The following is a 16,183-nucleotide window of genomic DNA, read 5'->3' as shown; positions in this document are numbered from 1 at the left end:
GCTGTGTTGGGTCTTCGTTGATTGGCTCGGGCTTTCTTTAGTTGCTGCGAGCGGGGGCTACTCTGTTGTGGTGTGCAGGTGTCTCATTGTGGTGGCTTCTCTTGTTGTGGAGCACGGGCTCTAGGTGCATGGGCTTCAGTAGCTGTGGACTGCAGGCTTTAGTAGTTGTGCCTCGTGGGCTCTAGAGCGCAGGCTCAGTAGTTGTGGCTCACGGGCTTAGTTGCTCTGTGGCATGTGGGATCTTCCTGGACCAGGGCTCGAACCTGTGTCGCCTGCATTGGCAAGCAGATTCTTAACCACTGCTCCACCAGGGAAGCCCCAGTTTCTGTATTCTTGAAACAGCTTTACATATGCTTTCTTCCTTAGAAGCTCCTCTGTCCTCATCCCAATACAGGGTAAAGGTAGAAAAGAAAGTCTTCCTTGAAGAGCAGAATCCCACTAGACCATTCCAGTTTATGGCGGGGAGGGCAAAGGATGGGAGGGAACAATCCAGGCAGCAGGAACAGCATGATCAAAGGCACTGAGGCATGAAACTGTGTTGAGTAGGATGGAGAACTGTGCAGAATTTCGTGCTCATAGAGCATAATGTTCAAAATCAAGCATTTTGGGAGATGATGCAGGAGAGAATGTAGGGGTCAGCTAAATCAGACTCAGAGACCTATGGCCTATATGTTTACATCTCCCTATAAGGATACGCACTTGGGTAGGTCTACGTAGACAATTTTAACAAATTTATATATAACAATTTATAACAGTCAAATTCAGCACATTGCTTCTAAAGTTGCACTTGGATTTTACATGTGGCATGGAATACATCTCTTCCATTTGCTGTTTCCATAAGAAAATGATGAAAACATTAGTTACCTGTAATATGTAATTGATATTAGAGCTCTCATTTTTTAATAACTTAAGTGTTTGAAAGATAGAAATGTGAAGGAGTTCCCTGGTGGCCTAGTGGTTAGGATTCCAGGCTTTCACTGCCATGGCCCAGGTTCAGTCCCTGGTTGGGGAACTGAGATCCTGCAAGGCATGTGCAGTGCAGCAAAAAAAAAAAAAAAAAAAAAATTGTGAAGTATCATTTGAGACTTCTGAAGCCTGGGTTTCCATATGAAAGTTGAGAGTAGAGAGGGACTTCAACAGGACAGAGACATCCAAGAACAGACCAGAGGACCATTACAAATTCGTAGCCTTGAAACTTTGAGTACCTCCCTAATACATTTCACACTCAAGAGCTCCACAGCTTCGTCTTCTGTAATTATGTGATTGATAATTTGTGTGTACAATTTGATCAATATTTGATTTTTATTTCTTTGTTTGCATTGCAGTTAATGTTTGGCTTCCTTTTCCCCCTCTCCACTCCCTTTTTTTACCCCTCTCCTCCTCTCCCTCCCATTTTTTTTTTTTTTTTAAAGAAGATGTTGGGGGTAGGAGTTTATTAATTAATTTATTTTATTTTTTTGCCGTGTTGGGTCTTCGTTTCTGTGCGAGGGCTTTCTCTAGTTGTGGCAAGCGGGAGCCACTCTTCATCGTGGTGCGCGGGCCTCTCACTATCACGGCCTCTCTTGTTGCGGAGCACAGGCTCCAGACGCGCAGGCTCAGTAGTTGTGGCTCACGGGCCTAGTTGCTTCGCGGCATGTGGGATCCTTCCAGACCAGGGCTCGAACCCGTGTCCCCTGCATTAGCAGGCAGATTCTCAACCACTGCGCCACCAGGGAAGCCCTCCCCGCTCCCATTTTTAAGGCAACATTCAGTTTGGTTTTCTTTTTAATTAATTTATTTTATTCTATTTATTTTTGGCTGTGTTGGGTCTTCATAGCAGTGCGCAGTCTTCTCATTGTGGTGGCTTCTCTTGTTGCGGAACGTGGGCTCTAGGTGTGCGGGCTTCAGTAGTTGTGCCTCGCGGGCTCTAGAGCGCAGGCTCAGTAGTTGTGGTGCACGGGCTTAGTTGCTCCATAGCATGTGGGATCTTCTTGGAGCAGGGCTCGAACCCTGCATTGGCAGGCGGATTCTTAACCACTGAGCCACCAGGGAAGCCCCATCAGTTAATTTTTGATACATCAATATGTTATTTAGAGCTTATGCAATGTCTGATGTTAAATGTCTGAATTATATTTAATTCTGGAAAATCTAATGTGTTTTTATTACAGAAATATGTTTTCTACAAAGTCTGAGTGGTGTCCAGTGTAGTTTAACTCTGTCTTTTGGTGTTGATTTCTCTTGCTTAGGAATTAAGCAATAGGACTGAAAACTCCCTAAACATAAGAGTGTAAAATTCCCAGAAGAAAATTAGATGCGAAAGAAAAAAAAACACTGGAATTTACTTGAGGTGTAATTAGCCTGAAAAGGGAATGTGTGGGAGAGGTCCGCAAGGAGGCTAGGAAAACAGAGGGCAGATCAAAAAGTGTCTTACTGCGTTTCCAGCACTACTGAGGGAAGAATGTATCCTTATTATAGGTCTGTGGTTATCAAACAACTTTTCTTATCACCCAGGGATTTGCCTGTAGAAGTTGTCAATCTTCCAGTTTAAATATATGTACTCCTTGGCTCTTATATTTTTCTCGTTATAAGTGAATTACTTTGACATTTCCATTTATACACCAGCTCCTGGGAGTTGAACATCTCAGGTAAACTGACCACTCAAATGTCTGAACCAGCACAGCTGAGCAGCCAACTCTTGGGTTGGGGCTTCTCCCAGGTAATGCCTTTTTCTGAGGTTCTGCCTAGGCTGCCAACACCTCTATTTCTTGGACAGCTCCAATTTCTCTCTCTCTCTCTCTTTTTTTTTAAAAAGTAAAGTTCTTATGGAAATATATTGGACATACAGAGGAATACACAAACCATCTAAGTATAGTTCGATACGTTTCCTCGCAGTGAACACACCCACGCTACGTGCCTCTGGATGAAGAGCTAGAACATTACCTGCCCTCCAGGAGTGTACCATGTACTCCCACACAGTCACTGCTCCCCTCCTTGAATGTAACCACCATTCTGACTTTCACCACCATAGGGTAATTTTTTTTTTCTCTTTCCTTTTTTTTTTTTTTTTTGTGGCCTCTCCCATTGCGGAGCACAGGCTCCGGACGCGCAGGCTCAGCGGCCATGGCTCACGGGCCCAGCTGCTCTGCGGCATGTGGGATCTTCCCGGACCGGGGCACGAACCCGTGTCCCCTGCATCAGCAGGCGGACTCTCAACCACTGTGCCACCAGGGAAGCTCTCTATTTCCTTTTAATTTGAATTAACACCAGGTATTCTGAATGACTCTAGAGCATCAGGGTCCCTCTGGCTGAGAGTACGGACTAGGCATCAAGAAGGGTGTTATAGGTTCAACTCTGTCTCCCTAAAAAGACACGGTGAAGTTCTAACTCCCAGTACCTCAGAATGGGAACTCATTCGAAAATAGGGTCATTGCAGACGTAATTAGTTAAGATGAGGTCATGCTGGAGTTGGATGGACCCCTAGTCCAGTGTGACTGGTGTCCTTATAAGAAGCATCTGTATGAAGAGAGACACAGAGAGAGCACTGTGTGAAGGCAGTGGATTGGAGTGATGATCTATAAACCAGGGAATGCAGAGGAATGCTAGCAAACCACCAGAAACTAGAAAGAGGCAAGGAAGGTTTCTCCCCTACAGGTTTCAGAGGAAGCATGGCCCTGCCAACACTTAGATTCTGGACTTCTAGCTTCCAGAACCGTGAGATAATACAGTTCTGTTATTGTAAGCCGCCCTGTTTGTGGTACTTTGTTGTTGCAGCCCTAGAAAATGAATGCAGAGCGTCTGTGGCGGGCCTGGTGCTCTGACCCCTCTTCTCTCTGTCCCCCAGAGGGCACCTGATCCTTGGTTCTGGAATTGCCCTAGCTACATCCTTTCGAAACTGATCCTGTCTGGACTAGCTCACAGAGTGCCCTGTCTTGCCCCTGGTTGTTCCACGTCTGTGTTGTGGAAGACAAGGTTTCATTACATTCGTATGACTTTTTCTTTATTTCTTCCCTCTGCTCTTCCCTAGTATTTTCAGACTGAATCAGTTTGGTTTCCTGACATACCCCAGACCAAGCTTTGTAAATCAGGCCTCTCTGCTTTCCGACCATTGCCTATCTGGGTCTCTGCTGAGGTGTCCTTAATCCATCCTCCCAGACCCAGACTGAGCCACCGTCTCTGTCTAGTTGTCCCCAGTTCCTCTGATCCAGAATCATCTCTGATAGGAAACAAAAAGAACTTTATTCTTTAAATGAAATCCCTATTTCCAATAGTATGGCATGCTGTAAATAAAGGTTTCATTTTGTTGTACTTACGCATATCAAAGGCCGGTTCTCATTTCAGAAAATAAAAAAGCCCTCAGATCAAAAAGCAGCTCAACAATTAGACTTTAGTTAGTAATAACGAACGAGGCAGAGCATATTAGATGATGGAGTATTTTTTTCTTCAGCAAAGGATTGGTTTTAGACTGCCTGACAGTAACTTATCGATTTCTTATTCTGGGCTGAGTTTCTGGTGTGAGGGGAATGATAAGGATGGGACTGTTGTTAAGTCCCCAGGGTGACTTCATAGACTCAGGCCACTTCCTTTGTTCTTTTGTACTGTTGCTTCAGGACCTAGGGATTCTGGTGGTTACAGAGTGCATGTGCCTTTTAACTGCCCCTGCTTTCTGTTCAGAAGCCATTGTTTACTGCTAGTAACTACTGGGGAAGTCTCCAGATGTTTTAAAATATCATAAACACGGGGAAGTTTCAAAAGTTTAAACATTTCAACTTTTCATTCCTGGCCTATTGGTGATTCCTTATTCTCTTGCTAAGAGTCTCTCAACCTCTAATTTCTGCTGTTCATACAATATATTTTGCCCTTTGAGGGAGAATGCAAAAAAGTTGCATGTTTTCGGCCTCTCTCTATGTATTCTCTATAATATACATATTATTTAATTGAAAAATAATAAGAGAGTACACTTTGAAACTACAGGTAAGAGGTTAGAATTAGGCAAAATGTTATGTTCGGTATGTTTAATCGTCTGTGTTTTTATGGACTTGCCTTTAGAGCATCTGTGTTGTCAGTTCAGACAGTCCTTGTTCCTTGAGATCTTGTGCCATGTGATGGATGAGTAATACGTATCTGTGTTGGATGGATGGATGGACAGATGGACAAGTGGATGATGGAGCTGCTCCATTTGCTTGGCCTGTTATTTCACTGAACTACTGGTAGGATGGTTTTCTGTTGAGTTCAGAGCTGCCTCCTGAAGCCTGGGTAGGTTTTCCTAAGCCGAGGGGGTTTTCTTGGGCTGCAGACCAGGGATCTAGAGGAAGTGATATCTCCTTGACTCTCGCCTGTGGAATGTGCTAAAACATTTGGCTAATTGTGACCATGGAGTCAAACAGTCTGACTCCATTGTGATCCCGAGTGCACTGGAGTTACTTCTTTCAATGGAAACCCAGATTTCTTTTTTTATTCACCTTCTTGGGGATGGTGTACAATTCTTTGGAAATCTGCTAGGAGAAGAGATGTTTCTTCCCCCTCCCTTCAAAGAGAATGCTCTTATTCAAATTTCCTTTGCTCCTTCTAGACTAGGTTTTGTTTTGCTTAGTTTTGTTTTTGGCCGAGCTGCGCCTTGCAGGGTCTTAGTTCCCCAACCAGGGATTGAACCCCAGTCTTGGCAGGGAAAACGCCAAGTCCTAACCTAACCGGACTGCCAGGGAATTCCCGAGACTAGGTTGTTTTATAGTGTAAAGAATGCAGCCATTAGTAAACATTTATCTGTATTTTAAAACATCTGCCTTTTGAGGTTTTCTCAGATTCTTTATAGAAAATGATGCTAAAGGGATAGGAAACCCATAGACGTAGACTTGACTTCAGTTTATGCTGGATGATAAACATTGTTACAATGTCCTTGAGCTAAAAATTTTCATTAACGTCAATAGATCATTGTGTATAGTCACACTGTTTATGGGTCTAAAGACTTCGGGGTGAAAGACCTGGCATTTCATTGTTTTGCTTAATTGTCCACTTTATTCCGCATTGACTCTGGCTCATAGTAGGCACTTCCCAATCCCTCAGTTCTAAAGAGAAATTTGGTTATCTCTCTGTGAGGTTGTACCTTGGATTATGTTCTGGCCAAAACACTGAACAAAGCATTCCAGAGAGACCTTTGGTTTGTTTATCTACTTGCTCAAATGCTCTAACTTTTCTGCCTAGTCAGTGTGGTTATCAGAAAAAGAAAGTGATTGTAAGAAGGCTATTTTCAGCATCCACTTTTTCTTCAGTGTGTTTTGTTTTCAACAGGATGATTATAGATTCACCTTACCTAGAAATGTACTTTTTTATTTAAAATACTATTAACTTCTCGTTTTCAGAGAGTCATGGTATTTTAAATATCTACGTAGTTTTAAACAACTTGAATGATCAAAGTTTATGTTTTAGAAAAAAGACTCTGCAAAAGTGAAATTTCAATTTTAAAGTATTTCTAGCAATTTGTAAGTTTCACTGTCTTAGTAAACTGTTTTTTCTAGATTGGAAAAAAAAGAAGATTCTGCTCCAAAATGACATTTAGATTAGCAGTTCTCTGAAAACAACCTAAATGTCTCTGGTAGGGAATGGAAAGCTTTGTGATATATTTGGTTGATAGGATACTCTACAGAACTTAAAAAGAATGAACAAGACCTTTATGCATCAATATGGATGGACCTCAAAACCAAAAGTGTAGAGTGAAAAACGCAAATTTCAGAATAGTATGTATTTGTTATGTCAATGTTAAACATTACTTTAAACAATATTACATACCACATAATGTTTTCGAATGCATGTGGGTGTGTACACATGTGTGAATAAAAAGTACATAAATTTGTGATAGTGGTTGCCTCTCAGAGAAGAGGAACATGGTAAGGAGGGGAACATAAATCTCCATTAAAAAAAAATCCCTGAGAAGATATGGTTATTTTGGTTAATGGGTTCATGGGCATTTGTTATATTAACGTTTGGACTTCTGTTAATGGGTTTTTAAAATATATATATTTATTTATTTGCTTGCTCTGGGTCTTAGCTACGGCTCACCTGCTCCTTAGTTGTGGCACACGGGCTCCTTAGTTGTGGCATGCAAACTCTTAGTTGAGGCATGCATGTGGGATCTAGTTCCTTGACCAGGGATCGAACCTGGGCCCCCTGCACTGGGAGTACGGGGTCTTAACCTCTGCGCCACCAGGGAAGTCCCTGTTAACATTTTTGTAATGAAAAAATTCCATGTAATATTTCCTAATGAGATAGATTCCAACCTAGGAACCATACATTTATGAAGACTCTGGGAATGGGACTGAAGCTATTCCAATACATCTATATTTCACAATATTATTCTGTAAAAAATGAAAATTGACAGAATGAATCTTGAAGATGAGGAAAGCTCCAAGTTGATCTGGCTCCTGGAAAGCTAGAATAGCTTACAGATTCAGAATAATCTGAATTATTAGATTACTGCCTAGATTACTGCCTACAACTGCCTAGCCCAACCCCTGGCTTGACACCTAACTTTGAGACCTTGGACAAGTTAACTTCTCTAAGCCTCTCAGTTTCCTCATTTACAAAATTAGAATAACAGGCCCATCTTAGCACTGTTGTGAGGGTTCTGTGAGTTCATGCATGTCGTAGGGCATGAAACAAAGATTAGCTCTTATCATTTTCATGCTTACTCCTATTATCAACAACCTCAATTCTTCTGGTGAACTGTTTTCATTTTCACTTCAGAATCTTCGCAAATGCTGTTTCCTCCGACTGGGATGCTTTTCATATCCACCCTGATTTCTTCTGGTTAACTCCTTCTCAGAGGAGTTCTCTGTGAATTTTCTCAAATTCCTCGGAGAAGCTCCCTGTCCTTCCCCACCTGGGTCAGTTTCTTGTCAGACCACAATTGTAATTTAATACTTACTTATATAGTAATAACTCTAAGTACTATTACTTAATATTAATAAAACTACTTGCTAATTTCTGGTTCTTTTCCTGGATTGTAGACTGTTTTTCTTCTTCACTTCTGTATCTTCAGTGCCTATGACAAGGGCTGGCATTAGGAAATTAATTATTGACTAAATCAGCAAAGTTATAGTAGAGGTAAAAACTTTCAGAGTTAATTTTACTAGGAAATGAATTGACTCCCTTTGCCTAGAGGATTAATTTAGCTGGTATTCGGAAGTAAATCTAGGACTATATGATTTAATAAAAAAATATGTATCACATGTACTGGTTTATTTGTAATAATAATTATAAGATACCCCAAATTAAGATTTGCATCATATTTGTAATTTGACTTTGGAGGGTCATCTGATGGATAGTAACATAAGTATCATCACATACTTTCATTTACTGTGGAAAGCAGGAACATTTCCAACTGCTTTAATCTTAAGATTTGATACATGCTCATCTGATCCTTTACCCTCAAGCTAACTGACTTTTTTCTTTTAAAAGTAGCAAAAGAGTAACTAACAAACAGGAAATGATACGTCTCAAGGAGCAGAATAAGCTAGGTTCATTCAGAATAAACTGATGTAATAAGTAGCTTGAAAAAAAGGGCTTTTGTAAGTCAGATGGAATGTTACTTATAACTTTTAAGCAAACTATAAAACAGTAAACCCTTTGGAAGGAGAACTTACAGAGTAGGAGGAAAGACAGGAAACTGGTTCCTTCTTAGTTGTGGGTTTATTTACTCTGGGAGAGAAACCTAAGAAGGCTTTAAAATTTGAGGAAGGTCTGTGTGTTCAGATATTAGCATATTTCCCCAGGAAAGACATCACACAGAATTTTGAACTGATTAAAAGCCCAAATTTATGAGATAAGTAGGGAGCTGAGCAAAATATGAACAAGAAAGAAACTTTCAAAGCATTGAAAGAATTTTTTGACCCAGATGGGGTGATGGGGAGGTGAAATTTCAGGGCTAGGAAAATAATGCAAGGCCCTACGTTGAAAAAGAAGACTACAAATGTAGCCTTAGGAGTCTACCCTCACCACCTTTGGAGGCAAATGATTTTGTAACACAAATCACTGGGAAAAATTACTTTATAGCCATGTTTTGTCTTATCCTACTTCTCTGTTAACTATTGTATACTGAAATCATAAGTCACTGCATTTTTAATGCTGAGCATATACTCATTCATTCATTAGGACACGCTTATTTGGCTTCAGTTATTTACCAAGCTTGGAGTAAAAACATCATTTTTTAATCCTTTTTTAATTGAAATGAAACATGTATTCTTTAAAATTGGACAAAATTAGTTATTGTTCAAAAGTTTCACCTGGGGGGTACTGGAAGATACCACCATACACCCTTTTTATTTTTAATTTGAAGGTGTGTGCCTGCACAATTCTGCTAATAACTACTTTACCTACTAATCATCTGCCCCCACATCAGGGTTGGAGTACCTGCAGCATTCAGTACCAGGCTAACGCCTCTTTTTCATGAAGGCCATACAGACATGAGAGTAGCCATTTTTGTTTTCCTTCCTTGATTTAAGCTTCTCCAGGTGTAACTAAATCCCCATCCCTCTAGTTGTTCCTGGTGTGACATTGTTTGGGGTTTCTTTACTAACCTTTCTATTTCAAATTTGTGATTGCTCCTTTACTCCAGCTGGTAGTAGCTAGTAGTAGGTTGAAGATCATAGGAACCCAGGGGTTGTACTTCCTATACGTTTAGGGAGAATGATTTTGAGGCTCAACTTTATCATGACCCATAATTTCCTTAGGTTCAAAATTCTGTCTTGTGGTGGAGACTTCTAATTATAATAATTGCCACTAAAGAGCACCGCTTTGCCTTTCTTCTGGTTTCTAAATGCACCAACTGCTTAGCACTTCAAATGCCGGAGTCAGTCAGCATATACAGATATATGCTGCATATAGATATATATGCATATAGAGATATATGAAAATAAGCATTTTCTGTTTCTCCATAAATTTTAAACTTTCAAGAAAAAAAGTCCCCTGTAATCCACAATTCAGCACATCAACTGATTTCTTTTTTTTTTTTTTTCTGGTATGTGGGCCTCTCACTGTTGTAGCCTCTCCCGCTGCGGAGCACAGGCCCCGGACGCGCAGGCCTAGCGGCCATGGCTCACGGTCCCAGCCGCTCCGTGGCACGTGGGATCCTCCCGGATCGGGGCACGAACCTGCGTCCCCCGCATCGGCAGGTGGACTCCCAACCACTGCGCCACCAGGGAAGCCCGATCTATGATTTTCTTAATTAAGCATAATCACTTTCTTATTGTAGGACATCAGTTCATCAATGGGTTCTGAAATAAAATATTTGCCATATTTTTGTTGGTTTTGTTTTTTGATATTTGTTTCCTAAAATTTTTTTTAAAAATGACACTTTCTACTAACCCAAGATATACAGAGCATGCAGTTTTGTTTGTTTTGTTTGTTTTTGTATCAGGATTATTTAGTCTTGTGTAGGAAAAGCTACAGCAGGAGCATTTGAGATTTTTTTTTCAAAATTTTTTGGAGAAGGTAGCCCATGGCACATTGTTAAAGTAGTTGCTGTTCTAACTTCCCACACTTCCTTTCCCCTCACTTCCTTCTGGATATTTTTGTTCTTCTTGACCTTCCTCCACATTCGCCTGTCTCCCTCCCTCCCTTTCCTCTGCAGAAGGTTTTCCAGCAGCTCCTTCTCTCACCTCTGCATTGAACAATAAAGCTGTGTGTACGTGTGGAGAGAAGCTGAAAAAGAAGACAGATGGTTCTTTCATTACCGGGTTGCTCTGGATTAATTGAGCTGGATATGTTATTTTTTTCAAGGAGACTAAGCTGGATCGCGTGCATAACCAGTCATGGGCTACAGTCATGTAATATATGCAGCGGGTTTTGCTGTTGGATTTTTGTTTTTGTTTTGTTTTTGGTAATTACATCACCCTGCAGAGCATTTTGGGACGGGCCAGTAGTGAGTTTACTAAAGCAGTATTTTCATTCAAAGTTTGTTTTAATGGCTTAAGATTTTTCTCGGGTAGCCGAACCATCCTTATAAGCATCCATCCTTATAAGCATGCTACCTTTGTGTTTTATTTCAGCACTTACAAGTGAAGAAGCAGCACGACCTTTTTGTCTTGGATAATTTCTAGTGGAGGGGCTCCAAGAATTTAGCAGCAGCCTCCTGGGCCTCCGGCACCCTTACCACATTCTACATCCTCAGGGGACAGAGGGCCTTTGGGAACAGACCCCTAAAAGAGTAGGTAAGCAAAGGCAACAGGACTGTCTTCTCGGACTTCCTAGCTGTTAAGTTGGAACACTTGAAATATTTTTATACAGTGTTTCCCTCTGGCAGGTGACTTTACCCTCTCCTTCTTTGTATACAGCTGCCTGTTAATTTATCTCTTACTAGTTTAACAGGTAACCAGAGGGCCTATGAAACTACATATTAGGTAACCAGTGACTCTTTAGCATATCCCAAAATTGAGCTATGAAAGTTTTAATTATTATTTTCATTCTCAGTCTAAATGGGCCTTTTTGGGACTGTTCTAAACCAACATGGAAGTGAAAGAGTAAGTAAACTGAAGTTACAACTAGAACATTACATGCATCACAACTATTGTAGCAAGTGCTGTTAACCAGCGTTGTTAGAATGAACTCTAGTTCCCTCTCTGTCTTTAATGCTACAATTAGTAATAATTTCATTGAAGTACCTTAATATAATTTGTGTGTATAGTCTCCTTACTATGCCTGGAATCCCATGTACAGATTTACACCTATTTATAAATTCATTCTGAGAAAGCTCTGGAGCTCAAATGTCTTCTAGGAATTAGCTCTGTGTTTTTACCCATGAATCCATAGCCTTTCTGATTTGTTGAGGTTCATCAGAGAACAGTTATTCTACCAGCAAATTTGTTACTGCTAGCTACTGCTAGTAGTAACTGCTAGTAGTAACTACTAGTAGTAACTGCTAGTAGTAACTACTAGTAGTTACTACTGGCAGTTACTACTAGTTACTACTAGCAACTGCTTTGTTTGGAAATCATTTTATGAAGGACACTTATTGACTTACAGTATTATGCTTTAGTACTACTGGTACATCTGGGCATTTACAGTGGTTTTGGGATTTAGTCCTTGGGAATCTCTTGAGCTCTTCATTGTTCATACCAAGATTATGAGTGGATTCAAAGTCCTTCCCTAGTGTCCTGAGGCACTGGTCTTGCAGAACTTTTGAGCACTGTGAATGTAGGCTGAATGTAAGGCTGGATCTTCAGGTTTCTTACTGCCAGAAACATCTTAATCGAAGGAAATCTGGGCTATAATCATCTTGGAGATTTCTGGAACTGCCTTTCCTGTCAATCTATACATCTCCTTGCGTCAAGAATATGGAAATATTTTGAGTCCTTATAACCTAATGGTGAAGAGCATGGATTCTGGTATGTGCCTGGGTTCAAATCCCAGCTCCACCACTTACTACTTGGGTATCCTTGGGTACATTATAACTTCTTTGTGCTTTAGTGTCTTCATCTGTATGATAGGAATGACCTTTCTTAAGGGATCATTTTGAGGATTAAAAGAATTATATACCAAGAGCATTTAGAAAAGTTTCGTCACATAAGTGTTCAGAAAATTTAAGCTAGTTGTATTGCCGTCTGTTGCACTGTTTTTTCTTCTTCCTCCATTCTCTAGTCTAGGGCTAACAGGTATTCAACTCTTCATCGTTTACTTGTTAGGTGTTGCTGACTGACCCTGGCATTTGCTTCTGAGCCTAGAGTACCATATTTGAATCCTTCTCAACATTTTTTTTTTTTTTTTTTTTTGCGGCACGTGGCCTGCTGCTGTGGCCTCTCCCGTTGTGGAGCACAGGCTCCGGACGCGCAGGCCCAGCGGCCGTGGCTCACGGGCCCAGCCGCTCTGCGGCATGTGGGATCCTCCCGGACCGGGGCATGAACCTGTGTCCCCTGCATCGGCAGGCGGACTCTCAACCACTGCGCCACTAGGGAAGCCCCTTCTCAACATTTTAATGGATCCAAATCAGAGTGTAAGGTGAAAACTAATTGCCAACTCAGATTATTTGTAAAGTTCTTGATTTTCTTTCTTGCTTCAAGACATAAATTTGATATGCTGATTACAAACCTAGGTTGTTTGGTTTTACTAGGACTCAGAGCAGTTTTATTATGAAAAGCATAGGAAGGTATGGCTTCTATAGCCAGAAATAGGGTCTAAGATGAGTTTTGCTAATGAATTACTATTATCTTGAATGCCTTTTGTTTTACATTTAGAAGCAGATGGGTAAGCCTTCCTATCACAGATACTTTGAAATGTTTAAATAAATGTGGAGAAATAATAGCTAGCATAGTAATGGAAGCTTAATTTTTTTTTTTTTTTTTTTGGCTCTTATTGTACACTGTCATGAATTCTTCAGTATCTTTACCAGGATGTTATGAAGTTAGTTTTGTTTTTTTTTAAAATAAATTTATTTATTTATTTTTGGCTGCGTTGGGTCTTCATTGCTGCACACGGGCTTTTTCTAGTCATGGTGAGCAGGGGCTACTCTTGGTTGCAGTGTGCGGGCTTCTCATTGCGGTGGCTTCTCTTGTTGCAGAGCACGGGCTCTAGGCACGTGGGCTCAGTAGTTGTGTCTCACAGCGCAGGCTCAGTAGTTGTGGCACACCAGCTTAGTTGCTCTGCAGCATATGGGATCTTCCTGGACCAAGGCTCGAACCCATGTCCGCTGCATTGGCAGGCAGATTCTTAACCACTGCGCCACCAGGGAAGTCCCCTGAATTTAGTCTTTTATTGAAGCCTTGGTGTATGGGCAGCTTATACTTTATTAGTTTTAAAAGAAGAATTAAAAACAAGATTAGGAGAGTCCTTACCATGTGCCAGACATTTTTCTAAGTGCTTTATATTTACAACCTAAATAGCTCTATTAGGTACTATCTTTATTCCCATTTTACAGGTGAGGTATAAAGAGGTTAAGAAACTTCCTAGGGTCATACGTCTAGACAGAGGTAAAGCTGAGACTCAAACCCATGGTGTCTGATTGCCAAGCAGACAACCTTAACACCTAATTGCGCTGCTACCTGCAGAGAAGAAATTACATGAAGAAGATGAGAAGGAAGATAGAAGGGCCAAATTAAAGAAGTCTTAAATGCCAGGCTAAGTGATTTTATGTGTATTTGGCAGACAATGGGATAACACTGAAGGTTTTCCTGTGGAGTGGATGACAAAATGAGAGCTGGGCTTGCTTTGAGGAGTTTATGCCAGTGCAGCACATGGGCTGATTTAAACGGAAGATAGATTAGAGATCATTGCTAGTAGCTGAGAAGTAATGACAACATGGGTTTAGGAAATAGGATTAAGATAAGAGCTTGAGGGCTTCCCTGGTGGCGCAGTGGTTGAGAGTCCGCCTGCCGATGCAGGGGACACGGGTCCGTGCCCCGGTCTGGGAAGATCCCACATGCCACCGAGCGGCTGGGCCCGTGAGCCATGGCCGCTGAGCCTGCGCGTCCGGAGCCTGGGCTCTGCAATGGGAGAGGCCACAACAGTGAGAGGCCCGCGTACCGCAAAAAAAAAAAAAAGATAAGAGCTTGAGAACACCTGTATTTAGGTGTGCCAAGGAGGAAGAGAAAGATTTAGAAGCTCAGGCAGCAGTAGTGAGACGCAGTGCCACCCGAGGGGTGTTTCAGGAATTGAAAACCATAGAGATTAGAGAGGATTGGAATGAAATGAAGACTAGTGGGTTATTGTTGTGTACCCATGATGAGCCTGGAATCATGCTGGAGGAAAATCCACGTAAAAATGTTCTCCTGCACTGCCAGCTCTGCTACTTATGAGTGAGGTCACCTTTGGCAAGTTTTTACTTTTTTCTAAATCCTGTCTGCTCCTTTTGTAACGTGGTGACATAAGACCTTACTCTGTCTAAATGCCCTGAACTCTTGCAGTCTTTCCAGCTCTAAGATCTGTAATTCCTGGGTCCCAGGTGTGAATAGCGATAATGGGAAATGTTGTTGTGAGTGAGTGGTGATTCAGTTGGCCCTTTTAGGTGAATCAGAAGGCGATGCAGGATGAAGTGTGTGTCACGTAGATGTAATCTGTATATTTTCTCTCAAAAATAGCAGTGGTGATACTGGTAGTAGATGGAAGGTGAAAGGATAAGGCTGTAAACAATACAGGAATGAAAATATCCAGGGAATTTACAGAGAGACCACAAATATCCCCTAGAATGATGATGGAAATTTTTCTCAAAGCCACTTATTTTCAAAGAGAGTCTCACTAGTTTGTTCAGGGAAAATTTTGTTGATTGGAAATTTTAAAAAGTCAAGCCCAAAAGACTCTTAAAAGAGGTAGCATGGAACTTAGAATGAGCTTTCAGTTCCTCTCAACAACTGTTTTTTGTGGAGCCCTGATCCTCTCCATGGGCTATGATTCCTCTTTCTTCTGACCTTCTCCAGCAGTGCTTCTCAAACACACAGGTCACCTGGGGATCTTGTTAAAATGCACATTTGACTCAGTAGGTCAAGGGGTGGAGCTGAGATTCTGCAGCTCTACCAAGTTCCCAGGTGATGCCAATACTGTTACCAAATGCAAGTTCTTGTGCCTAACGCACTGTGAGGCCAAATAAACCGAAGTGTCAGAGTTTGGAGCAGAGGAAGTTTTATTGCAGGGCCAAGCAAGGAGAACAGGTCCTTGTGTTCAAAAACCCCGAACTCTCCAGTGGTTTTTGGGGAGAAGTTTTTAATAGGCAAAATTTGGGGTGAGGGCTGCAGGGTGTGTGAATTTCTTCTGATTGGTTGGTGAGGTAACAGGGTGGTGCTCCAGGACTCTTGTGCTCAGCCTGAAGCTACCATCCTCCACCTGGGTGGGGGCCTTAGTTCCTGCAGAAGAATTCAAAGATATATTGTTGTGTATATTCCTTGAGGAGGAACCAGGACCCTGCCCCAAGGCTGCACTATTCTCCTCCCTTGTTTCTGCATCCCCTCCCTTCCCTAATTAGCAACTGTTTGAATCTGCCCTTTGGAACTCAGGGAAGGTCTAGGAGGCAGAATGAAGCCTATTTCCTACAAACAAGAAATGGGGGACACAGGAAGGTTTTGTACCAGGGAGGGACCCACAGGGTTGGGCTTGGTTTCAATACTGCTGGTTTGTGGACCACACTCTGAGGAGCAGGGGTCTAAAATATTTAATTTTACTTCCCACAACAGATAATCATAGTCATCCTGGAACAGTGTAACTTCCTTCACCAGACTGTGAGCTCTGTTTG

The 16,183-nt window shown here is 41.5% G+C and overlaps 1 protein-coding gene across 7 annotated transcripts in view; it reads left to right on the top strand.

Moving 5' to 3' along the window:
- ST3GAL6 (ST3 beta-galactoside alpha-2,3-sialyltransferase 6) overlaps nucleotides 1-16,183 on the top strand; it is a 79,095-nt gene that overhangs the window by 8,463 nt on the left and 54,449 nt on the right. For 2 of the 7 annotated variants that reach the window (XM_082654498.1, XM_082654499.1), the window contains exon 2: nucleotides 11,019-11,180. The exons of the other annotated variants lie outside the window; for them this stretch is intronic. The gene's annotated coding sequence lies outside the window, so the exon portion shown is untranslated. The remainder of the gene's footprint in view (nucleotides 1-11,018; nucleotides 11,181-16,183) is intronic. 7 annotated transcript variants of the gene reach the window in all.

This window comes from Grampus griseus (assembly GCF_964374135.1).
Source record: "Grampus griseus genome assembly, chromosome: 5".
Lineage (NCBI taxonomy): Eukaryota > Metazoa > Chordata > Mammalia > Artiodactyla > Delphinidae > Grampus > Grampus griseus.
Note: the sequence above shows the minus strand (reverse complement) of the source record. Positions and strands in the feature narration are given on the sequence as shown.